Source organism: Lissotriton helveticus, chromosome 6, assembly GCF_964261635.1.
Source record: "Lissotriton helveticus chromosome 6, aLisHel1.1, whole genome shotgun sequence".
NCBI lineage: Eukaryota > Metazoa > Chordata > Amphibia > Caudata > Salamandridae > Lissotriton > Lissotriton helveticus.
In genome coordinates this window covers 599,973,171-599,999,529 of record NC_136067.1, presented here as the reverse complement: position 1 = coordinate 599,999,529, position 26,359 = coordinate 599,973,171, and positions in this window count along the sequence as shown.

Sequence of the window (26,359 nt, the reverse complement as noted above, 5' to 3'; positions counted from 1 at the left end):
GTCTTCAGCAAAGCCGACGCCGTCATCGCACCCCACCTGCAGGACATCATCAACACCTCCTTCGACACCGCCACCTTCCCGGAGAGCTGGAAGCACGCCGAACTCAGCGCTCTACTAAAGAAACCAACAGCGGACCCCACCGAACTCAAGAACTACCGCCCCATCTGGCTCCTCCCGTTTCCAGCCAAAGTCATCGAGAAGACAGTCAACAAGCAGCTGGCCGCCTTCCTCGAGACGAACGGATCCCTCGACCCCTCACAGTCTGGCTTCCGGGCCAACCACAGCACCGAAACCGCCCTCATCGCTGCCACCGATGACATCCGAGCCCTGCTGGACAACGGAGAAACAGCGGCCCTCATCCTCCTAGACCTCTCCGCGGCATTCGACACAGTCTGCCACCGCAACCTAGTGCAGCGCCTCAACAACGTCGGAATCCAGGAGAAGGCACTGGATTGGATCACCTCCTTCCTCGTTGGAAGGACACAGAGAGTTCGCCTACCCCCGTTCAGATCTGCAGCAACAGAAGTCATCTGCGGCGTTCCCCAAGGCTCCTCGCTCAGTCTACATGAGCCCCCTTGCGGCCATCGCACGCCAACACAACCTCAACATCATCTCCTACGCCGACGACACACAGCTGATCCTCTCCCTCACCAACGACCCCGCCACCGCCAGAGCCAACCTACACCAAGGGATGAAAGACGTAGCCGAGTGGATGACGGCCAGCCGCTTGAAACTGAACGCAGACAAGACGGAAGTCCTCATCCTGGGCTCCTCGCCCTCCGCCTGGGACGACTCCTGGTGGCCCCCCGCCCTGGGCACCGCACCCAAACCGACAGACCACGCACGCAACCTGGGCTTCATCCTGGACTCCTCCCTCTCCATGACCAGACAAGTCAACGCCGTCTCCTCGTCTTGTTTCAACATCCTGCGCATGCTACGTAAGATCTTCCGGTGGATCCCCACCGAGACCAGGAAGACGGTCACCCAGGCCCTCGTCACCAGCCGTCTGGACTACGGCAACGCCCTCTATGCCGGAACCACCGCCAAGCTCCAGAAGAGACTCCAGCGGATCCAGAACGCCTCAGCGAGACTCATCCTCGACATCCCCAGACACAGCCACATCTCCAGACACCTGAAAGACCTGCACTGGCTCCCGGTCAACAAGAGAATTACCTTCCGGCTCCTCACCCACGCACACAAAGCCCTACACAACCAAGGCCCGAGTTACCTCAACAGCCGCCTCAACTTCATCGCTCCCAAACGCCATCTCCGATCGACCAGTCACGCCCTCGCCGCCGTCCCCTGCATCCGAAGAGCGACAACAGGAGGAAGGTCCTTCTCCCACCTGGCCGCCAAGACCTGGAACTCCCTCCCTCCCGACCTACGCCTGACCCAAGACCACCTCTCCTTCAGGAAGAAGCTCAAGACCTGGCTGTTCGAGCAGTAGCGGACCCCCCCACCCCCAAGCGCCTTGAGACCCTCCGGGTGAGTAGTGCGCGTTACAAATGTCTTGATTGATTGATTGATCTTTCAGCAGTGGGAAGAGCCTTGGATAGATCTGTGCGCCAACGAAGAGAACACGCAATGTCAGTAGTTCTATGCGTTGGAATTTCCAAGGCAGCACTCGCTCGGCGGCGCTTTTCGTCACAGGTGGAATTGCGGCCTCCTGTACGCCTTTCCACCTGTACCACTTCTGCCCAGAGTGCTCAAGGAGATCTAGCGCTATCGGGCCCAAGTCATTCTTGTGGCTCCGAACTAGGCACAAAGAGTCTGGTTCCTCGAGCTCTTGAGCATGGCCATCGATCCTCCGATCAGATTGCCTCTTTGGGAGGATCTTCTGTCGCAGCAGCATGGGACGGTCCTCCACCCGAACCTGTCCAACCTCCACCTCCTTGCGTGGAGATTGAGCAGCAACAGTTGACAGCTTTCAACCTCCCTCCTGAAGTCTGTATGTCATCTTGGCAGCCAGGCATCCCTCCGCTAAAAGGGTATAAGCCTGTAGATGGAACAAATGTGTGGCATGGTGCACAGCAAAGGCTGTAGATCCCCTTTCTGCCCCTCTCTTTGACCCAGTAGGCCTCTGCTCTGGGCACTCTCAAAGGATAGTTTCTGCTATATCTGCCTTTCTTCGCCTTCCTGAGCAGCCTTCTATTTTCAAGTCCCCTATTGTAAACAGACTTTTAAAGGGCATTACTCATCTCTTTCCTCCTTCTCCTTTTGTAATGCCGCAATGGGACTTGAATCTTGTCCTAACTTACCTTATGTGTGCTCCCTTCAAACCACTACATAATTGTCCTCTTTGACTTCTTACTTTGAAGTCTGCCTTCCCGCTCACCATCACCTCTGCTCGCAGAGTGAGTGAGCTTCAGTCTCTATCCTCAAACAATCCTTTTCTTGCCGTCCATCTGGACAAAGTGGTCCTTCGCGGTAGGCCCTCTTTTCTGCCTAAAGTGGTTACCTCTTTCCATATAGGTCAGACCATCACTTTGCCCGCCTTCTTCCCACCTCCGCACCCTTCAAAAGAGGAGGAGAGACTCCACCATCTGGACCCAAACCATGTGCTGTTCTTCTACCTTTTCCGCACTAAAGATTTCAGGGTAGACAATCAACTTTTCGTTATGTGGGCACCAAGAAAGGTTGGGCCGTACAAAAATGCACCACCTCTCGATGGGTTGTCCTATGCATTAACATCTGCAATTCATTGGTAAAAAAGGAACCTCTAGTGGGACTGCGCGCCCACTCTACCAGGATGACGGCAGCCTCTACTGCTTTGGGACGTGGAGTTCCGCTAATGGACATCTACCAAGCAGCCATGTGGGCATTCTTGCACACGTTCACCCAGGGGCGGCTCCTCCACGTGAGTATCGGAGAATCGCCCCACTGCTTTCTTGCAGTGTGAGAAGCAGAAATGTAAAATGGTATAAATACCATTTTACGTTTCTGCTTCGGTCACTGCAAGAAAGCAGAAGAAGGGTAGGCCTAGTTGGGGGTGGGCGGGTTGTGGAGGTGTGGCTAACCCAATGTTATGGGCACTGACTGTTTGGTTGTCCCCAGGGCCGACCAAACCAGTCATAGCACTCTCCGCTTTCTCTATGTAGGCTGCTGTGCATTGCAGCGTTGTGATTGGCTTGGGGGGGGAGAGAGGGAGGCTGCCTGCTTCTGCTTCCTGTGAGCAGAGAGAGCAGGAGACACAGCACAGGATTCTGGGACTGGAGGCGAAGGTAACTTTAAAAAAGTGTTTTTATTATATATTAACCTCCCACCCCCTCCCCGTATGCAACCCTCTCCCCCACCCGTGAGACATACTGGCTGTGACTTTAATGGTGTTCTACACAAACTTCTTGTGGAGAGCTCGTAGCACTGCCATTGCAGTCTGTAGAATCTGGTGAGCTCTCAGTGTAATTTTTGTATTTTTTGGTCTTCCACATGATGTGGAGCACCGCTTTGCAGGGCTGGTGGTGCTCAGGTTGGGTGTGGTGGGCGGAGTCCGATGGGCGGCTTGTTGGCCATAGGCGGCGGCTGTCTGGTCCACAGAGAGGCTCCGAGCAGGGCCACACTGTATCCAGCTGGCCTGGTGAGTTTCTGCAACTTTACTGATCTTTGTGAGGTAGTCTGTAGCAGAAAGGTGACCTGCCGTTAGTTCAACGCACTGGCTCCATTGTCCTGTGTCGAAAAATTAGCCAGCCTGGTGATTCTAGCGGAGAATTTGGGGGGGGGGGCGGCGGGGAGCGCACATTATATTTTTTTATCCATTGTAGTGCACTGCAAACTTGCGACACAGAAAAAAAGTGTGGTTTATGACAGTAGATATGTGGAAGTGTAGAGCCCGCTAGAGAAGGCCTGTTGGGCATTGGTTTATTTTAATTAGAGACTTGGAAGCATGTTTCCATGCCCGGCATCTTGAAGATTTCTCTCTAATGCACTTATAATTATTACTTATTTTGCCCTATTACGGAAGTGCCGTAAACAACATACTTGTGGACCGAGTGCAGTATTCGAATCTCTGTGCTAGACCCACGTAGCCATTATTATTATTATTATTATTATTATTATTATATTTAATTTTATAGAGCACGCAGCTACCCGGACGTTTCCCGGCGCTAAACTAACAAGGGAGGTGTGCCTGCCGAAATAGTTTATTGATTGAATAACCAAGTTTTTAAATCCCTGCGGAACTTTAGGTAATTAGGTTTAATCCGAAGGGGTAGAGGGAGAGAGTTCCACAGGGATGGGGCCAGAAAAGCAAAAGAGCTACCACCCATTCTGGGTCTCCTAATCCTGGGAATCTGGAGTTTGTGTTGATTGGACGAACGAAGAGTGCGGGAGGGAGAGTACAGATGAATCAAAGATCTCAGATATTGAGGGGCCTTGCCAGTATTAATTTTGTGTATAAAACAGAGAGCCTTAAATTTACAGCGACTATCAATGCAAAGCCAATGAAGGCTACGGCGGGAAGGGGAGGTAGAAGACTTGTAGGGTAGTTTACATAGCAGACGGACTGCCATGTTCTGAACAGTCTGCAATTTACGGATTACCTCTTTGCCCGCCCCCAGAAAAAGAACGTTACCATAGTCCAGGCGAGATGTTATTAGCGCCTGGACTACGGTTTTCTGGGTGTCCAAAGGAAGCATCCATGTGATTTTCTTCAACCATTTGAGAATAGTTGTGCAAGTGGAAGAGACTCTAACAACATGTTGCCTCATGGACAACTGGTCATCAAAAATGATGCCCAAGTTGCGAGCTGTTTTAGATGGGTTAGGAGGGGTGCCCATTTGAGCAGGCCAATGAGAGGGTCCCCATAAGGCGGTGTTGTTGCCAAACAGAAGAAGTTCTGTTTTCCCTCTGTTCAATTTTAACTTGTTGTCATGCATCCAGGAGGCAATGTTGTTGAGACCATGGCAGAGGGAGGATGTAGTGGAGTGATGGCTGGTGGAGAGTGAAAAGATGATCTGTGTGTCATCTGCATATGAATATATGGAGAGCCCCGCTTGCTCCGCAATAGTAGCCAAGAGTCTGACATACAAATTGAAGAGAAGGGGGCTCAAGATGGATCCTTGGGGAACACCGTATGCTGAGTTGTGGATTTTGGACGCAGAAGTAGCCAAGAAGACTTGAAACGTCCGGTCAGACAAAAAGCTGGTAAGCCATCCAAGGGCAGAATGAGTGATGCCAGAAGTCTTGAGGATGTTAACCAGAATGGGGTGGGAGACCGTATCAAATGCGGCACTTAAATCTAGTAGAATAAGTGCCACGGCCTCCCCTCTGTCCACCAGATGACGAATGGTTTCAGAGACTCCTAGAAGTGTGGATTCTGTAGAAAAACCAGAGCGAAAGCCAGATTGTGAATGATGTAGAATATTATGAGATTCAATGTAGCTGGTGAGTTGTTTGTTTACGTGCTTTTCCAAAATCTTAGAATAGACTGGAAGAAGCGAAATTGGACGGAAATTGGCGGGGTTATTTGGATCTGCATTGGCCTTTTTCAGCAATGGTATAACCATTGCGTGTTTCCAAGAATTGGGGACCTTGGCCTCCCTGAGTGACGTATTCAATAACTCCAAGATGAGCTTAAGAGAGGAGGAGTCTAGGGTTAGCAGAATTTGGGGAGGGATGGGATCCAAAGGGGAACCGGATTTGATACTTCTAACTATGTCATGTAATGTAGAAAGGGTCAAGGGGTCCCAGGCAGTAATATCCAATTCCGCTGACTGATGATCGCACGGAGTGGTAGATATGATAAGCTCAGTGGGAAATGGGGGGGCATTAGGGGGACCAAAGTCAGCATATATATTCTTAATTTTAGAAACAAAAAAGTCTGCTAAGGAGTCGCATTGTGCTTTAGCCAAACACGGGGCCTTAGGCTGACAAGTGGTACCAGAGAGTTCCTCCACCACCTTAAACAAGGCTTTGGGACGATTTGGGGCATTTAGAATAGATGAGTTAACATATTCAGTTCTGGCTATCTTGCAAAGGGAATGATATTTTGTTAAAGCAGCTTTATATTGCAATTTAATGTAAGGGTCGTAATCAGAGCGCCACTTCCGCTCGAGGTGTTTACAGCTGTTTTTTTCTTTTTTTAGAAGGTCATTGAACCATGGTGCAGGGGGGTGATGTACATTAAATGCCTGCTTTCGAAGTGGAAGACAAGTATTAACAGCAGAAGTAAACCAGTGGTGAATAACGTCCACTTGATCAAGGCTACTAACCTCAGTAAGAGGCATAGAGTTTAACAAAACGGAATTAAATTTGTTGGAATCAAGATTCTTCCAATTGCGGGTCACTCTAGGTTTAGAAGCCGTTGCAAGGGGGTTGAAAGATTGGTCAATCGTAATGGAACATTCTACAATAAAATGGTCAGACCACGGGACAGGTAAGGGAGACTTACACATTACTGCTTCTAGATTGGAGAAAATTGGGTCGAGCAAATTACCAGCCTTATGAGTGGGGCCCAAATTATGCAGGGTAATGTTCATGGCTGCTAGATCAGACATCAAATTGGTACTGATAGGGCAGGTTTTATCATTAAAGTGAACATTAAGATCGCCAACAATTAAAAAGTTAGTCGCATTCAATAGTAGAGGAGCTAAATGCTCTGGAAGAGATGAAGCCCAAGAACTGGCAGGGCCAGGGGGCGGTAAATCAGGGCACCTGTAAGGGTGAAATTGGGAGATAGAAGTAACTTAAACAGCCCAGCCTCACAATTAGGAATAACAATATCCTCCCACTTACAAGAGAAGGCTCTTTTAAAAATAATAGCTATTCCACCCCCCCTCCTTACCCCTTCTGTTTCTGCCCGTATAGGTGTAACTATCAGGAAGAGCAGCTGCGATATCTGGACCCGAATGGTCCGTCACCAAGTCTCCGTAAGAAATAGGGCGTCAGGTTGGGAGGAGCTCAAAAGATCAAAAACGTCTCTTCTGTGTTTTGTGAGAGACCTGCAGTTTAAACTGATGAAGTTAAATGTGTGGAAAGGGGGCTCCTGAATAGGTTTGCGCAAGAAATTGGATGCAGAGATATCTAATGTTGAGGGAAGCGAAGAGAGGGTCAGCGAACAATCAGGGCACGTCAGAAGGGTTTGCTGTGGGCACAGAGGAGTATCATACGAGCATTAAGGTGGCCTAGGGGTCAAGAGTGTATTTTTAGAATAGGCTATCCTTAATGTTGGACACGTCGAGACAGAAGAGCAGGCCCTTGGCCGCATACAGTCGCGGACGGGCGCAGACGGGCAGGACTCTGGCACGACTCCGGCGTGCCACCGTCGCGCCCACTGCGCGCGTCCGCTGCGCGTCGGCCAGCACATCGGTTAAGTAGAGAGGCGGCGGTAGGAGGACTAGACCGCACACCCCCACTTCCGCCGGAAGTGAGTAGGGATAGTAAGACCTCCCTCCACACCATGAGCTCGGCTCGGGGAGGAACGGGGAGTGGTAAATATAGATAATCAGGTGACTGTTAGCAAGCAATTTTTAAAATCATGCGGAATTTTTAAAACACACACAGTGCAGGCGACCTGTTTAATGTGCCCCCCTGCTCTCTCACAGCAGTGTCGCACACACAGGAGCCAGAATGCACAAATAAACAGTTAAAAAGTAAAGAGATCGCAGTCCAAGGACCTATATCATGCCCCCCGCAAAGTAAAATTCCACAGCGCAGTTCGAGCACATAGATCGTGCCCCCCCGCAGTCGAATCATCTAATATTCAATTTACAAAGATTCAGCAATGCACATACCCTCTCTAGCCATCTTTGCCGCCACAATCCTGGTCTGTGAGACGCTTGCAAGGGGAGCTCCTATGTTCTTCTTTTCGATGTTGTGTGCCTTCAAGCCAAGAGTTTAGTGATGGTACTTCTGCCGTTTCCTTCCGATTGTGCTCGGTAAAATAAATTCATCCTGTCATAAAACTGCGACACACACCCCTGGCACGGTGAGTACAAAGAGATGGGTGTGAATCACAAGCTTCCGGTGTGTTTAGAAAGCAGAAAATGAATGTGAAGGGGTCAATTTTAAGATGTGTGTTTTGTCAACACCTTGCATATTTAACCCTTTATTAGATTATGTGCGTCTTTCTTGTTTTTAACTCATTACCTGATACCTAAATGCATTAATCAGACTCAAAATGAATGACATTATTAAGAACAGATAACATTAGCAGAGTAAAACCCTGATCTATAGTTTGCAAACTGAGTGACGTTACATAATTAGATTTCTTAATTTCCTTTAACACATATAACTATTTAGAATATTTTTGAGGACATTTTGATTAAGATATTTTCAAATATTACTTTCGGAGGGTACAGTCCTCGGACAGAGGGTACGTCCTGCCTGGCAGAACCCAAAACTGTTATTGTTGGACCCGGCCTCGTGGTGTGGTCCCACTTCTCCCGCATAGCGGGCCCTGGACAGCATCGACCCCTATCCCCCGGCCTAAAGCTATCCCCTCCAACCTTCACGAGAGCCGCCACCCCTGGCGACCCCCGGCTCTCCACCTCGGGAGCCCGGCGACCCCTGCTCGCCCCACTCTGCGGATCCGACCCCGATTCCGGCCCACCATTTCAGGCCCCGACTCCATCTTGGACCCTCCACGTCCTGACCACGTGGCCTCGGCCCGACCTCGGCCACAGCCCCAGCGAAGCCCCGACATAGAGGCACCAAGATCCAACCAGGTGGTAAAGCAGCCACTTGACGGATCCAGGAGGAGGGGCGTTTCGATGGGCCTCCAGCCGTCCCCGGACGCCTGGTTTCGATCGCCCTCCAGCCTCCCTGGGCGCTGGCTCCACCCCCCTGCTGGGTGTCTGGACACTCTCATCCCGGCCCCTCTGACCCCCAGGCGCGAGGGTCCGGACATCAAAGGACTCCAGACCTATATCTGGGGCAGCCCTGGGATGGGTCAGTAGTTGTATCCTGGAGTCGAGAGCCCTGCTGACGCTGTCGCGGCTGACCCCGAGAAGAACTCGCTACTTTGAACCCTGAATCTTTGGAGTCCTGCTGGCGCTGCCGCGGCCCAACCTCGCTGAAACCATCTTTGGAGTCCTGCTGGCGCTGCCGCAGCCCAACCTCGCTGAAACCATCTTTGGAGTCCTGCTGGCGCTGCCGCTGCCCAACCTCGCTGAAACCATCCTCGGAGCCTGCCGGCGCTGCCGCGGCCCAACCTCGCTGAAACCATCTTCAGAGCCTGCTGGCGCTGCCGCGGCCCAACCTCGCTGAAACCATCTTCGGAGCCTGCTGGCGCAGCCGCAGCCCAAACCTCGCGGAGCCCCCCAGCTCGAGGATTGAGAGCTGAGCGTAGGGTATCCCTGTGCCAGACTGGTATTAAGACTGTCCCGCTACCCCTTTCCCCCCAGTTACCGAGACTCTAAGGATCCCTCGATCCGTTTGTACATATTACCGAAAGAACCAATCATTAATGTTGATAAAGATTCTAAGAAGTACTCTCTTGTGTGGTGTCCCTTTGTAGTGGTGTGATTACTCTACTGTGACAATTCTAGGAGAGGGCCCTCACCCAGGAGGCCTCTCGACGGCGCTCGGCCAATTCCATAAGGAGAGGTGGGCCTCGGGGTGGTCAGTCAGACATCTTCTGCCTCCCCAGGGACCGCCTTTCTAACATTGGTGGCAGGCGGTGCGATCCGAGCCGACGCAAATCGTACAGAGAGTGACTCACCCACTACTGACAGAAACACACCGCAACCATGACTACCAAAGAAACCACACCAACCGCGGAGTTCCAGAAAGAACGGCTGGACAATTATAACCACAAAGAATTGAAACAATTCTGCAAGGATCTGGGCATCGCTACCACTGGACTAAGCACCAAGGAGGATTTCAAGCAGGCCCTACAAACATGGGTGGAGGCAGGAGCAACGCCACCCCAGAGCGAAGACAACACAGGTCCGAACATACCCGGAGACCAACGCAACCCCAGCGGGGGAAAGACCTACGAACATAGACACAGGCCTCTCCCCCGAAGACGCCCGAGAGCGAGAAAGGAGCCGAATTGGAGCTCGCCCGACTCCGTCTGGATGGAGAACTACAACTGGCCGAGAAAAAGATAGCCCTTGAGCAACTACGGCTGCAAGGAGACCTAGAGGAGAAACGAAGGCAGAGAGACTTGGAGGAGAAGAAGCTCACGTTCGAGCACGAGCGTGGCTTAAAAGAACTTGAGATCAAGGCCAAAACTGGGGAGGCCAGCGCCTCCGGGAACCGGAGCCCACCTCCTCCTGCGGACACGAAGGTCCACATCCCCAAAGATGTCGTCAAGGAATATTATAAAAATGACGACATCCAGCAGTGGTTTAAGGCCTACGAGGTAGCCATGGCCTCTCATCGAGTACCCCAGAAAGACTGGGGTGCCGGCTTGTGGGGGAAGTTCGTCAACGAAGGGAGAGACGCCCTGCTGGAGCTCCCAGACGCAGAGATGACCTCTTATGAACACATGAAAGCCGCCCTTCTTACTCGCTATGGACTCACCCCTGAGATGTACCGGCAGCGATTCCGCGACTGTAAAAAACTCCCCGGTACTACATGGGTGGAGTACGTGAACTTCTATAGCAGAGCCCTAGAGGGGTGTATCAAAGGCAGCCAGGTCACCACCTACGAGCAACTGTTCAACCTCATTGTATGGGAGCACCTCTCCAACAACTGTTTTATCGAACTCAAGCAGCATCTCCTCGACAGCAAACTGACGAGCCACGTAGACAAGCAGTCGAGGCCGATCGAGAGGGTGAGCACCCGGGTCCCCCGGAGCCCGATGGGAGACTACGGCCGAGGTTCCCCGGGGAACCACCGCCCGCGAGGCGGCGGAGGAGGCCAGAACAGGAGCCGCGACTCCCCCGCGGGGCCGCCCCCGACCTCCACTTCACCATCCCTGGCCAGAAGAGGGGCCCCCCCAGCACGACCGGGGCCCCGCCCGAACGTGACCTGCCACCGATGCCAGCGGCCCGGTCACTATGCTAATGACTCCCTCTGCCCGATGAACCAACGACCTGGCACCACCGGTCCTCCAAACCGCCAGATCGCCGCCCCTGGGAGAAGAAAGGGGCGAGGAAGGGGACTATGACCACGATCAGGCCGAGTGGGAGCCCGCCGCTATGTCCCTGGTATGTCTGGGCGAAAGAGACATGATCCCCCGGGCCCCGATCCCGGGCAACACTCAGAAGTACCGCCAGTGGGTCACCATTAATGGGCACCGGGCCGAAGCCCTCCGCGGCACCGGAGCCAGCGTGACGGCTGTCCGTTGCCACTTGGTGATCCCTGACCAGATCCTGCCCAATGTGCTGTGCCCCGTACGGTCTGCGGACAATTCCGAAAGCCTGTGCCAGATGGCCCGTATCCCCTTCGAGTGGGGGGGGGGGGGGGGTCGGGCATGCTGAAAGTGACCGTCCGGGATGATGCCCCCGTGGACTGCCTCCTCGGGAACGACCTAGAAAGTTCCCCCTGGGCCGGCGTCGAACGGAGAGAGCATCTGGTGTGGAAAAGTAAATTTTGCCATGTTATATGTGCCTACGTGTTCCCCATCTTATGCTATATGTGCATGATCGATATGCATGTATTCCCCCCTGATCGATTAAAGACGCAATTACAGTTGTGTCCATCTCTAGTATGCCAGTTTCCAGTCTTCGTGAATACAACGAATATTAGGCCTATGTAAAGCTACGTTGCCACATTTTACAGTGTGCATGTTAATTCATTGAATTGTCCCCGTTTCTAGGCCTCAAAAAGGGCCCGGACTCAGATTCAGCTCCTGTCTCCTGAACCCTCTCCGAGGAGCGATACAGCCCCCACCTGTATCCCTGACCCTTCACTTACATCCTGCCTCGCAGTGCCCGGCTCGGCCTGGCTCTGCCTCCCAGTCTGCCAAGAGTATGTTATGTTTCTAGTTATCAGTCCAGCCCTCCTTCTCTGCATTCCTAAGCTACTGAATCACATCAATAGTTTCCGTCATGGTCTAGCCTTTATGTCTCCATGTAAGAGAAATACTGTATTAATATTCATAGAATATTCCTCGCACACGCACTACATATAGAAGCATGCATGCACCAGTCTTAGTGTCTGTTAGCCTTTGCCCTGATAACTTTTGGATTTTATCAACATGTACTCTAAACACCAGATACTAGATATGCCTGGGTACATGTCGCTCTGACACTCCAGACTTTTAGTCTCCTCTTCTAGCACAGAAGTCATAGCCCCCAGTTCTCCCTGGTAACACGTCATTGCCCGTTTGCGCGCACCATTAGGTTAGAGGTCCCAGCTGCTCAGGTAGCCCCCTCCATGTTTCCGCCCCTTTTTATGACATATTCTGTTACGTTTACATCACATGTCTATGTATACGCCCTGTACACGCCTCTTGTTACTTCATTTTGCCCTTATCTTTCGCGACTGCTACAAACCACTCCTACTGCTACGCCTACTGTATTGAATGCAATGTATTTTGTTTAACTATAAATATTGTGCACTGTTATTAAAAGTTGCCAATTGCCAGCCTATTCCTGCCCCCGGCAGCTGCCATCCCGTTCCCGTACAGGCTGTCCTGTTCCTGTCCTTTATGCCTAATTAAAGCCTGTAAACTCCAGCTACCTCGAATCTTGACTCTTATTTATTGAGCTATCTGTTTATATTGTATCCAGTCAAAAATAGATCCGGTAATTAATTATTTATTTACCACATAATGGCGCCCGAATAGGGACTTGCCCTTTCCCCACGCGCCGGAGAAGCCACGCAGGCCCCCTGATCCTCTGCAGCCGTGACGGAACCATACCGGCCACGTGCAGATATTTCTGCTTCAAGTATCCCTCAGGCCCACGGAGGAGACGGAGGTTGCGGTCCAGCGTCCAGACGAGGCGGTGGAGGAACGCGGCGAGTCCCGACCAGAGCCCAAGCCGAGAGTCCAAGGTCCGAGGTATCCGGAGGCCCACCTGTAACTGAAGTCCGAAGTTCGTCCGTCCGTCGTCGTAGCAGTCCAGTCCAGTCCGAGGCCTTCCGTTCTTGCTGCCCGGTGAGTACCATTGCTGGGGTAGTATCTAGACAGGGTCAATTAATTTGTCTCTGGTCCGTGGGTTTGGGTACACAGATCCAACACGAAGTGTCCACCTAGGAGGATGCGGGTCCTGACGTGTCTCTTTATGAGACCGGTAAGTTTCGTACTGTTTTAGCAGTGCATCTAGTCATTCCAGTAAGTTCTGTTCTGTTCTCGAGAAATTCATGTGTTTCTGTTTTCAGTATTCCAGGTAATATTCTGTCCGAACTGTTATTTTAAAAGTTATTTCATGTGTTTTCAATGTTGTGGTATGAGTGATTTGTTTTCAAGTTATTATCGTGTTTATCGTGTATTGTATTTGTGTCCAGATTCCCGTCTAAGTCATGCCTCTGTTCTCGAAGTTACGTCAGTTAAAAACCAGAAAAGGTCTGCTCGAAGAAGCAGTTCCTGTCCCGCCTAGGGACAGTCCAGGTCATTTTATGTATCATAAACATGGCATAAGTGCCATATTATATCTAGACTTATGGGTCGAGTATACTAAAGATCTAGAAGAGAAATATAGATGGCCTGTATCAGGTACATGGGATGCCGAGTGCATCATGCGAGTAGAAGAAGCATTATGGAAAAAGAAATCCAGACAGTCCCAGAAAGATGCCATCGAGTTATGGCGCAAAGAATCTCATAAAAGAACCGAAAAAGAAATCAGAAAGTTAGAATTAAGTAGAGAATCCTCAGAAAGAGCCCAAGAAAGGGAATTGATCGAAGTAGGTGAACGAGTTAAAGCCGAACAGTCAGACAGACAGAGAAATGCCCTTATTAAGGGTATGTATCCTCTTCTTGCCGAGGGCTTGTCGAAAGCAATCCCGGAAGCACCATGTAATTTCCCGCCGCCATTAGTTCCGATTAAGCTACGTCACAAACCGACCGCAGCTGATATTTTTCTCTCGTCCTATTTGGACGACACGGTCCCAGAATATGCAAATCCTGCTCCGCCCGCTCCTGTAAATAATGTAATTCCTGTTCCTCCAGCCACCGGGGCACCTGTTACAGCACCTGTTACGGTACCCCCGGTCCAGCCTACAGTACAAGTACCCGCTACATCGGTCACTCTGCCAGCACGAAGAGTATCAGTCGACGATTCCAGTTTAGGGGCCGCGGGGGGAGGTCCTCCTGGTACCCCGCCGCCACACAAACGTGTAACGTTAGTCGAGTTACATGAACGTGCGTTACAGCGTACGCCCAAACATCAGTCCGTTGCAGATATCAAGCGAGCTCTTACCGAATGCCGTTATGATCCAGTCCCAGGCGATGATAATATGGTTATATATTCATTGCGCGTAAGACGGGTGACCGAGTATTTGGACACCCTACCGAATATGAAAGAAGATCTAGACAGAATATATCGTTTCATCCGTACAGGAGAGGATCCAGAAAGTATTGGCGAAATCATGTCTCTAAGGAAAGCTGAGACTCAGCTCATGTTATTAAAGTTTCTAATTAATTGTTTAATAAGGGAACAAGATTATCCGATTAAAGATCCGACCGAAATGAGAGTCCTGACAAAGTGGAGGGATAATATAGCCGAGGGAAGACACAGGACACTCAGTAGTATAGAGAGTATGTACAAGAAAATTCGTAAGGAAATAATAAGGTTACACGAGAAACGCAAAGCAGCACAAGTAAGCGAGAAAGAAGACGACTCTTCTACTGAAGAGGTAGACGACGAGAACCCCACCAGAATAGCGTATGTAGGTAGAACTAGACTTCCCGACCGACATTCACGTCTAGAACACAAGAAAGTTTTCTCTCTTCCAGCACCAGAACAAGGTTCTCTTGAGCAAGTATTTCAAGCTACCGATCACATTCTGAAATCACGAATCGGTTATAGTGAACTTAGTACCATGCATGAACAAGAACTAGCCCGATCAGCGGTCCGATGGACTACTGATTCTACCACTTTTCCAGACGAAATAGTGGCACAAATGTTTCTGAAATTGCCCCCAGCCGAGCAGCGACTGGTGGGTATGTATATGATCCAGCACCTCATTACACTGTATGAGGGACAGCATTCTGATCCAGGTCCGTTACATGATGTTCTGAACGAGTTACTCCAGTATAGATGGAGAGGTTTAGGTACCGATTTAATTAGTATCATTCTAGAACAGCGCCACAAATATAGAACGTTTCTGAATCCGCATTTTGTTCACGTCTCACCTCCAGAAAGTAAACCATTTTACATAGATAGACAGCATCCGTTACGAGAAGTACACCCAGTTAGGACAGCGGGTGGTGAAATGCAACGAGTATTTGTTTACACCCCTATCACAAAGATGGAACTCTTAGAGATGAAGAAATTAATTCCCTGTCACGACAAAGACCCAGCAGGGTTCCATCGAGAATTAAAAGACATGCTCCGTATGGGAGAATATACATATCCTGATATCATTAAAATGCTAAAGGTCCTGTTGCCCGCAGGGGTATATGAAAAACTCAAGGAAAAAGAATGGGAGGTGGGAGAGAAAAAGATTGATTGGACAGCTCTAGAAGCTGAAGATAAAATACGAGTACCAGGTACCGGTCTTGGGGACAAATGTAAAGAATTGCCCGAGTTATTGATACAGGTCTTGCCAAGGTTACTATCCACGAAAAAGGAAGATTGGGATGCAATCTCAGCATGTAAACAGAAACAGGATGAAGACACTAGTGATTTTTATTCTAGATTTGAAAAATGTTTTATTATTAACAGTGGTTTGAAGACAAGTAGCGAGTCATACCCTCATCTTTTTGTTACTAAACTAGTCGAGAATTCAAGTCCACAAGTTCAAAATCGAGTTTTGAAAGTCAAAAGTACCTGGCAAGCTAGTACCCCGTCCCAAATGTTACAGATGCTCCAGTATCACCAGAATAGAATCAGGGAAGAGCAAGAACACGAAAGGAGACGTATGAAAGATACGAAAATGAAAGTACTAGTTGCACAATCTGTTCCACAAGACAGTCAGAAGAGGGGTCCGAATCAAGCCAGTCATCCTGCAGCTCCCGTTAAAGGGACCTGCAATTACTGTAAACAGCCAGGTCATTTTATAAACGAGTGTGCAGTTCTGAAACACAACATAGCCACTGGTAAGACTAAAGAAAGACCACGTCCGCCTAGACAAGAACAAGTTTCACAGACTTCTCAGTCACCACAGAATGCACAACAGACAGTTCCAGCACCGCAGCCTATCGCTGCAACACAGCATGTTACACAGCAGATGTACCAGTATGCCCAGTCAGAGTATCCGGAGTACCAACAGTATTCATGAAACAGCCTAGAGAGGGAGGTAGGCTTGCCTCTCATCGAGATACCTGTAGATCAAGAGGGTCCCTATGTACACAGTCAAGTATTAGGGAAAGACAGAAAGTTTTTGATTGATACAGGGGCAAGTAGGACTACTATCAGTCATGACGAGGTTCCAGGGGCTCCGCTCTCAGGCTCTAAAAATGTTTCCCTTGGATTTTCAGGAAAACCCATTGTTAACGAGATTTCAAAACCAGTTTCTCTAGAAGTTGGTCCATTGTCCCGAACTACTGATTTATTACTTACGAAATCATGTCCAGAAAATTTGTTAGGCATTAAAACATTGAAAGAATTAGGTGCAGTTATTTGCTGTTCCCCAGAAGGAATCCGATTGTTTTTAAGAGACTTTAAAGGTCACTATGTATTACGTGATTTTGATCCAAGATTGTCAAATGTACCGCAGCATTTATGGGCGCGAGGTCCAACTGATGTAGGTTTTATGCAAATTACACCCCATCGTGTGACTCTCAAGCAAGGCATAGTCTTGCCACGAATTAGACAGTACAGATTGCCACCTGAGGCTGTAGCAGCCTTATCCAAAATTATTGATGAGCTCATTGCTCAAGGAGTGGTTGTAGAAACTGACTCCAATGTATGTAATTCTCCTATCATTCCAGTCATGAAACGTACTGATCCAAATGCACCTCCAGTATATCGATTAGTGATTGACCTTCGAGAGCTTAATAAATGTATCATACCCCAGTATCCAGTAGTCCCAGATATCTCATCCCTATTGACAGCCATTGATTCTGAAGCTACATTTTTTACTGTCATCGACCTCAAGAATGCATTTTTCAGTGTCCCCATTCATCCAGACAGCCAGTATCTTTTCGGTTTTTGTTTAAATGGAAGGAGCTATAAATTCACACGAGCTCCTCAAGGTTTCACAGAAAGTCCTAGTATTTACAGTCAAGCACTTAAAAGACAACTAGACAATATTCACATGCCAACTGACACTGCCCTGCTCCAGTATGTCGATGATCTACTGATCACAGCCCGTTCTGAACGTGACTGCGAGCGGGCGTCACTTACAGTTCTGTATTTTCTGGCCGAGCAGGGGCACAAGGTGTCCCCTTCCAAATTACAATTCTGTGTCCAGCAAGTGATCTACTTAGGCCACTTACTGTCCAAGTGGGGTAGGCAGTTGACACCAGACCGTATCCAGTTAATAGCGAGTCTTTCACAGCCCAAGACACAGAAGGAGGTACGAGCTTTTATTGGCCTCACTTCTTATTGCAGACAATGGATTCCTCAGTATGCATTTCTAGCCAAGCCACTGATACAGTTAACGACACAGGAGGCAGCCGTATCGACTGTCCTCCCTTGGACCCAGGAACATACACATGTTTTTAATGAACTAAAGAAAGCCTTATGCCAAGCACCTGTTCTAGCTACACCGAACTACAGTAAGCCTTTTACACTTTTTGTCACAGAACGTGATGGTACTGCATTATCTGTTCTCACACAAGATCAAGCAGGACAATACAAGCCCTGTGCTTATTTTTCGAGCACATTAGATCCAGTAGCCCAGGCTCTGCCTGCGTGCCTCAAGTCAGTTGCAGCCACAGCTCTAGCAATCAGACAAAGTGATTCCATAGTATTAGGACACTCCCTGACAGTACAAGTTCCACATTCCGTGGAAGTTCTTTTAAACCGAACACAGACTCAGCACTTGACAATTGCACGTTTAACAGGTTATGAACTGACATTGTTCCAGCCACACATAGAAATCAGACGCTGCAACGTTTTAAATCCAGCTACACTGTTACCGTCAGTTACTTTAAATTCTGCCACACATGACTGTGTGGAAGTTGTTAACACTATGACAAAGCCAAGACAAGACCTGACAGACATTCCATTACCTAATCCCGACCTGACACTTTATGTGGATGGTTCATGTATGAGAACTAGTACAGGAGAACTAGTAGCCGCGTATGCAGTGACTACTGACACCGAAGTTATAGAAACACATCGTATTGACACCCTGTCTGCTCAAGCAGCAGAGCTAGTTGCTCTGACCCAAGCCTGCATACGTGCCAAGAACCTGAAAGTAAACATATATACACATTCACGTTACGCTTTCGGAGTTGTACACGACTTCGGGGTGCTCTGGCAGGAGAGAGGTTTCATGACTTCTCATGGAACCAAGATTCAGCATGGTCTCCTCATTCAAGCTCTGTTAGATGCAATACATTTACCGACAGCTATCGCTATCATGAAGTGCAAGGCACATACAAAAGTTACTGACATCATCTCCCAAGGTAACGATCTAGCAGATCGAACAGCCAAGCTTACAGCTCAGACTCCAGACATTCCAGTTAACACGACACAGACATCCACTCCAGAACAGACTACTTGTATGACAGTTAAGGACCCTACACAAGATGTCATAGACATACAGTTACATGCTACTCCTGAAGAAATCAAGAAATGGTCCGAACAAGGAGGGGTCCAGACAGATCAAGGATGGGTGACGAAGGGAAAAGCCACATGGTTTCTCCCCGACTCTATGGTTCAAGTCATTATCAATACCGCACATAGTCCAGCACATCTAGGAGAAAAAGCTATGTTAGACAGTATTTATAACCTTTGGTTCAACAAGCATTTACGAGCTGCAGCCAAGCAGAAAGTCCGTACTTGTATGATATGTTGTCAGTTCAATCCAGGTAAAAGTGTCCCGGTGGAACAAGGTGGATTCCAACCTCCTGACCACCCTTTTGAAGTCCTCCAGATGGATTATATTCAGATGGAGCGATGTCGAGGTTTCAAGTATGTCCTCGTAGTTGTATGCGCTTTGTCCAGGTGGACAGAAGCATATCCAGTCCCAGATTACACAGCCGCGACCACTGCCAGGCAGTTGGTTCGTGAATTTTTTCCCCGCTATGGACTCCCTAGGGTCGTGTATTCTGATAACGGCCAGCCATTCTCATCTGAGTTAATGAAACATGTTTCCCTTCTGTTAGGGTACCAGTGGAAGTTCCATTGTGTGCGCCATCCTGAAGCAGCCGGTCTCGTAGAGAGACATAATCAGACCCTGAAAATCCGTATTGCTAAGACATGTAAAGAGAAAGGTGTAGACTGGCTAGTTGCCCTGCCAGTCGCTTTATTTTATATGCGAATGGTAGCACATTCCAGATCAGGTCTGTCCCCTTATGAGGTCGTATTCGGCCGCCCCCCAAATATGTGGGGTACACCTAGACCCCGCAGGATCACAGATGTTTCCAGTAATATGTTGACAGATTACCTAGCTTCCTTGATGTCTGCCCTACACTCTTGTCGTTCGCAGGTTGCCGCTGCATTTCCAGACAATACTGAAGTGAAACCGCATGAGGTCATTCCAGGCGACCTCGTCCTTGTAAGGAACTTTGATCGTTCAAGTCCGCTGGAGCCTCGTTGGAAGGAGCCGCGACTTGTTCTCCTGACCACCCGCACGGCCGTGAAGTTGGAGGGCCGCAAGGGGTGGGTCCATCTGTCTCATCTAAAGAAGTTCCATGGAGTTCGAGAAAAGACATTTTCAAAGGACTGTTCCATTTCTAAAGACTGCCTGAAACCAGACTCTGATCTGAATCCTGAACTGAAAGTTCCTCTGTTAGAGAAAACTCCGCAACAGGAGTATAAGTTAAAGCTTCGGTCTAGTAAAATAAGTCAGCCAGTTTAATTGTCTAAGTCCCTCTCGGGTGAAACGGTTAGACAGGTATCTGACATGTATGAGATAGACCCCCATAGTGAGAGAGTTAGTCAAAACTCTATCAAATGTATCATTGTTCTAAGTTTCTTATTGTTTCTAAGTTTGATGGTTACCTGCACAAGTTATGCATTACATTTATGTTTTCCAATTTCTCATATAAATAAGTTTGCTAATGCTACAGTAGAGCACACATTTATTGATCTGCCTCCTCACGAGCTATCCTATCGTCTTGCTATGCGTAATAATACATTCATCCGAATGTTACACTATTCACACCAGACCAGCAATGCTACTAATTGTTGGGTGTGTGGTCGACTCCCCCCTTTCCAGCCACCGAAGGGAGTTCTGCCACTCTTTCCTTATCCATTTTCACATAATGGTTCGTGTGGAGCATGGTCCACGTTAACGTCATCCTCAAATGATATGTCCCTTCTGAATCGAACATGTTTCCCAGACAAGCAAGGTCTTTCCCATAGAACAGGGTTAGATCTAGAAAATGAAGTTTACAATTTAGGTAATTATTCTTCGAATTTTATGGTCCTGAATGTTCAGTCTGATACTACTCCAGATTTGCCTGCTATTTCAGTACTACCAGTCAAAGGCGAATTATGTGTCAGAAAGAATGGTTCCGCACATGTAGGACATAGTGATTGTACTACTACTGTCGAGTATAGTGACAGTGGGAAATCTATTTTCAAAGCTTCACGTCATTCTTATTTTGTTTGTGGTCAGACCGCATATGTTCGTCTGCCCCTAGATTGGGACAGCACATGTTATATTGCCTTCCTACTGCCACCAGTTTTTCTAGCCCCATCTGATTATCATAGAAACACACATCTAGTACACGTCAGACATAGAAGGGAGATTGAGTCCCCGATTGTCGATCAAACTGAAACTACTCTAGAACAATATCAAGATTTCAATAAAGGTTTCTTCTTCTTTATAGGACCTATCCAGAATAGTAAGTTAATACGTAGACTAACCAGAACCCTTGAAGCAGTAGTGAATGAGACTACTTCTGCTCTAGGTAACTTAACTGAAGAGCAATCTGCTATGAGATTTGTCGTGCTCCAAAATCGTCTCGTTCTTGACGTCATACTGGCCGACAGAGGAGGAGCATGTAGAGTCATCGGATCTAGTTGCTGCATTTTCATTCCTAATAACGCGCCGTCTGTTTATTCAGCTATAACCAGACTTCACAAGATTGCCCATCAGTTACACCAGAATCCAGGCACCTGGACATGGTCCGGTTGGCTCTGGGATATCATATCTGCTTGGGGATGGAAAGTATTGTCATTCCTAGGTATTGCAGTAATGATCATATTCAGTTGCTGCCTCTGTATACAATGTGGCCCTGCGATTTGCGGCATTTGTGCTACCTCTTGTATTCCTAGTCCTAAATCCCGTTCCAAGACAATTCGAGACGAGCAAATGATGCTATATGAAATAATAGATGGTATCATGAATATTGATGTTTCCTGATGGAAACGTAGGGCACAAGGAGGGAATGTGGAAAAGTAAATTTTGCCATGTTATATGTGCCTACGTGTTCCCCATCTTATGCTATATGTGCATGATCGATATGCATGTATTCCCCCCTGATCGATTAAAGACGCAATTACAGTTGTGTCCATCTCTAGTATGCCAGTTTCCAGTCTTCGTGAATACAACGAATATTAGGCCTATGTAAAGCTACGTTGCCACATTTTACAGTGTGCACGTTAATTCATTGAATTGTCCCCGTTTCTAGGCCTCAAAAAGGGCCCGGACTCAGATTCAGCTCCTGTCTCCTGAACCCTCTCCGAGGAGCGATACAGCCCCCACCTGTATCCCTGACCCTTCACTTACATCCTGCCTCGCAGTGCCCGGCTCGGCCTGGCTCTGCCTCCCAGTCTGCCAAGAGTATGTTATGTTTCTAGTTATCAGTCCAGCCCTCCTTCTCTGCATTCCTAAGCTACTGAATCACATCAATAGTTTCCGTCATGGTCTAGCCTTTATGTCTCCATGTAAGAGAAATACTGTATTAATATTCATAGAATATTCCTCGCACACGCACTACATATAGAATTATGCATGCACCAGTCTTAGTGTCTGTTAGCCTTTGCCCTGATAACTTTTGGATTTTATCAACATGTACTCTAAACACCAGATACTAGATATGCCTGGGTACATGTCGCTCTGACACTCCAGACTTTTAGTCTCCTCTTCTAGCACAGAAGTCATAGCCCCCAGTTCTCCCTGGTAACACGTCATTGCCCGTTTGCGCGCACCATTAGGTTAGAGGTCCCAGCTGCTCAGGTAGCCCCCTCCATGTTTCCGCCCCTTTTTATGACATATTCTGTTACGTTTACATCACATGTCTATGTATACGCCCTGTACACGCCTTCTTGTTACATCATTTTGCCCTTATCTTTCGCGACTGCTACAAACCACTCCTACTGCTACGCCTACTGTATTGAATGCAATGTATTTTGTTTAACTATAAATATTGTGCACTGTTATTAAAAGTTGCCAATTGCCAGCCTATTCCTGCCCCCGGCAGCTGCCATCCCATTCCCGTACAGGCTGTCCTGTTCCTGTCCTTTATGCCTAATTAAAGCCTGTAAACTCCAGCTACCTCGAATCTTGACTCTTATTTATTGAGCTATCTGTTTATATTGTATCCAGTCAAAAATAGATCCAGTAATTAATTATTTATTTACCACACTGGGGATGCTAGGCCTTCCAGAGTGGGCCTGCGTGACCACCCAATCCATGGCCACCCGGGTCACCACCCTGACGGAAGTCGCCCCGACTGAAGACCCAGAGTGGCCCGCACCTCCGCCGCCCGCCGTATCCGAAGACAGCGACCCAGAGCCCGACCCACTGGGGCCCAACAGTGAAGAAATTGCTGAGCTTGGCAACCTCCCGGAACTAGCCCAGTGGCGCCAAGAAGGTGGCCCCACACGAGAACAGTTCCGGCAAGAACAGAAAACCTGTCCCTCCCTCGAGGGAATCCGACAGCAAGCCGCCACTCAAGCCGCCGGAGACCCCTCGGGGTCCCACTGGGTCTATTGGGACCACAATCTCCTCTACAGTGAACAAAAGATTGCCGAACTGGGGGCCAGCCGGGTGCTGGTGGTCCCCCTCCGATTCAGAGACTTCCTCCTGAACCTGGCACACGACATGCCCCTCGCCGGGCACCCGGGGCAGGACAAAACATACAGCCGCCTGGTGACCCATTTCTACTGGCCCAAAATGAAAAATGATGTTAACAATCACTGCCGGACTTGCCCCACCTGCCAAGCCAGCGGGAAGAGTGGAGGGAAGCACAAGGACCCCCTCCAACCCTTCCCAGTTGTCAGCACCCCCTTCGAGCGGGTGGGAATAGACATTGTGGGGCCTCTGGAGCCCCGCACCTCCCAAGGACACCGGTTTATTCTCGTCCTGGTGGACCATGCCACCGGCTATCCCGAAGCCATCCATCTCCGGACTGTGACAGCCCCCGTGGTGGGCCGGGCGCTGATGGGGTTCTTCTCCCCGGGTGGGCTTCCCCCGAGAAGTCGTCAGTGACCGGGGTACGAACTCCATTTCTCGATACATGAAATCCCTCTGGCACCAGTGCGGGGTCACGTATAAGTTTATGACCCCCTACCACCCCCAAGGGAATGGATTGGTGGAACGTTTCAATAGAACTCTCAAAGGGATGATCATGGGCCTGGAGGAGCCCTTGCGTCGCCAATGGGACGTGCTGCTGCCCTGCCTCCTCTTCGCCTATCGGGAGGTCCCTCAGAAGTCCCTGGGATTCAGCCCCTTCGAACTATTGTACGGACAACCCGTCCGGGGTCCCCTCATCCTAGTCAAGGAAGGCTGGGAGGTCGCAGCCCAAGGTACTCCCCCCGAAGTCTACCGGTACCTCCTAACCCTCCGAAATCAGACTCGGAAGTTCCGGGAACTTGCAGAAGCCAACCTCGAGGCCAGCCAGGAGGAGATGAAACGCTGGTATGACCAAAACGCCTCTTCCATTGAGTTCGAGCCGGGCCAACAAGTTTGGGTCATGTCCCCGGTCGAACCCTGTGCCCTCCAGGACAAGTGGACGGGGCCCTTCAAGGTGGTGGAGCGCAAGAGCCCTGTCACTTACCTGGTGGACATGGAGTCCCCCAGGAACCCCCTCCGGGTCCTCCACTCCAACCGGCTCAAACCGCACTTTGTCCGAACAGAGCTTGGCCTGCTGATGGCTACCGATGGCGGGGCCGAAGACGACTCCGAGCCCCTACCAGACCTTCTGAGCACCTCCGAGAAAGACGGCTCCGTCAAGGGGGTCACCCTCTCCTCCGCGCTGACCCCAGAACAGTGCCAGGATTGCCGGTAATTGTTGGGTCAATTCGCAGACTTCCCTCACCCCCGGAGTCACCCAGTGGTGTGTCCACGATGTCGACACCGGGGACAGCCCGCCTGTGCGACACCGGGCCTACAGAGTTCCCGACCGAGTTCGGAACTGCATCTTGTCGGAGGTCTCCAAGATGCTGGCCCTGGGGGTAGTCGACCCCTCCGACAGTCCGTGGGCCAGTCCAGTCGTCCTGGTCCCAAAAGCCGCCGCCCCTGGCGCCACTCCCGATCTACGATTTTGTGTCGACTACTGGGAATTGAACGCCGTCACCCGGACCGATGCACACCCCATTCCCCGGGCCGATGAACTGATCGACCGTCTGGGGGCGGCCCGCTACCTGAGCACCTTCGACCTCACCTCCGGCTATTGGCAGATCGGACTCACTCCGGGCGCCCAAGAGCGCTCCGCTTTCTCGACCCCCGATGGCCACTACCACTTCAGAGTGATGCCCTTCGGGATGAAGAACGCCCCCCCAACCTTCCAGAGGCTGGTGAATAAGGTATTGGCAGGGCTAGAAGGGTTCAGCGCCGCATACCTGGACGATATTGCGGTGTACAGCCTCCGTTGGGCCGAGCACCTCAAGCACCTCTGGGAGGTCCTGACGGCCCTCCGACGGGCCGGACTGACAATCAAAGCCAGCAAGTGCCAGATAGGCCAAGGTTCCGTGACCTATCTGGGACACCAAGTGGGGAGCGGCCATGTGGCTCCCCTCCAACCCAAGATCGACGCCATCATGGCCTGGGAGCCCCCGGTCACCCAAACAGCAGTCAGGGCCTTCCTGGGGCTCACTGGGTATTACCGGCGCTTCGTGAAGGACTATGGGAGCATTGTTGGCCCCCTCACCAAACTCACTTCCAAGAAGCAGCCCCAGAAGGTGCACTGGACCCCCGAGTGTCAGGCCGCCTTTGAGACTCTGAAGACAGCGATGTGTACCGCCCCCGTGCTCCAAGCCCCCGACTACAGTCGGGAATTCGTGGTCCAAACAGATCCCTCGGAGCGCGGTGTCGGGACGGTCCTTTCCCAACTCAACGCTGAAGGAGTTGATCAACCGGTGGCCTTCATCAGCCGGCGTCTGCTGGCCCGAGAACAACGCTGGAGCACCGTTGAACGAGAGACCTTCGCCGTGGTGTGGGCCTTCAAGAAACTCCGACCCTATCTCTTCGGCACCCACTTCCGGGTGCAAACGGACCACCGGCCCTTGCGGTGGTTGATGCAAATGCGAGGGGAAAACCCAAAGTTGCTGCGATGGTCCATCACCCTCCAAGGGATGGACTTCACTGTGGAACATCGCCCCGGCAACGACCACGCCAACGCCGACGGCCTGTCCCGCTTCTTCCGCCTCGACGAGGAGAACCCCCAAGAAGATGGGTGACTCTCCCCGCCTTCAGCTGGGGGGGACGTGTGTTGGACCCGGCCTCGTGGCGTGGTCCCACTTCTCCCGCATAGCGGGCCCTGGACAGCATCGACCCCTATCCCCCGGCCTAAAGCTATCCCCTCCAACCTTCACGAGAGCCGCCACCCCTGGCGACCCCCGGCTCTCCCCCTCGGGAGCCCGGCGACCCCTGCTCGCCCCACTCTGTGGATCCGACCCCGATTTCGGCCCACCATTTCAGGCCCCGACTCCATCTTGGACCCTCCACGTCCGGACCACGTGACCTTGGCCCGACCTCGGCCACAGCCCCAGCGAAGCCCCGACATCGAGGCACCAAGATCCAACCAGGTGGTAAAGCGGCCACTTGACGGATCCAGGAGGAGGGGAGTTTCGATGGGCCTCCAGCCGTCCCCGGCCGCCTGGTTTTGATCGCCCTCCAGCCTCCCTGGGCGCTGGCTCCACCCCCCTGCTGGGTGTTTGGGCACTCTCATCCCGGCCCCTCTGACCCCCAGGCGCGAGGGTCCGGACATGAAAGGACTCCAGACCTATATCTGGGGCAGCTCTGGGATGGGTCAGTAGTTGTATCCTGGAGTCGAGAGCCCTGCTGACGTCGCGGCTGACCCCGA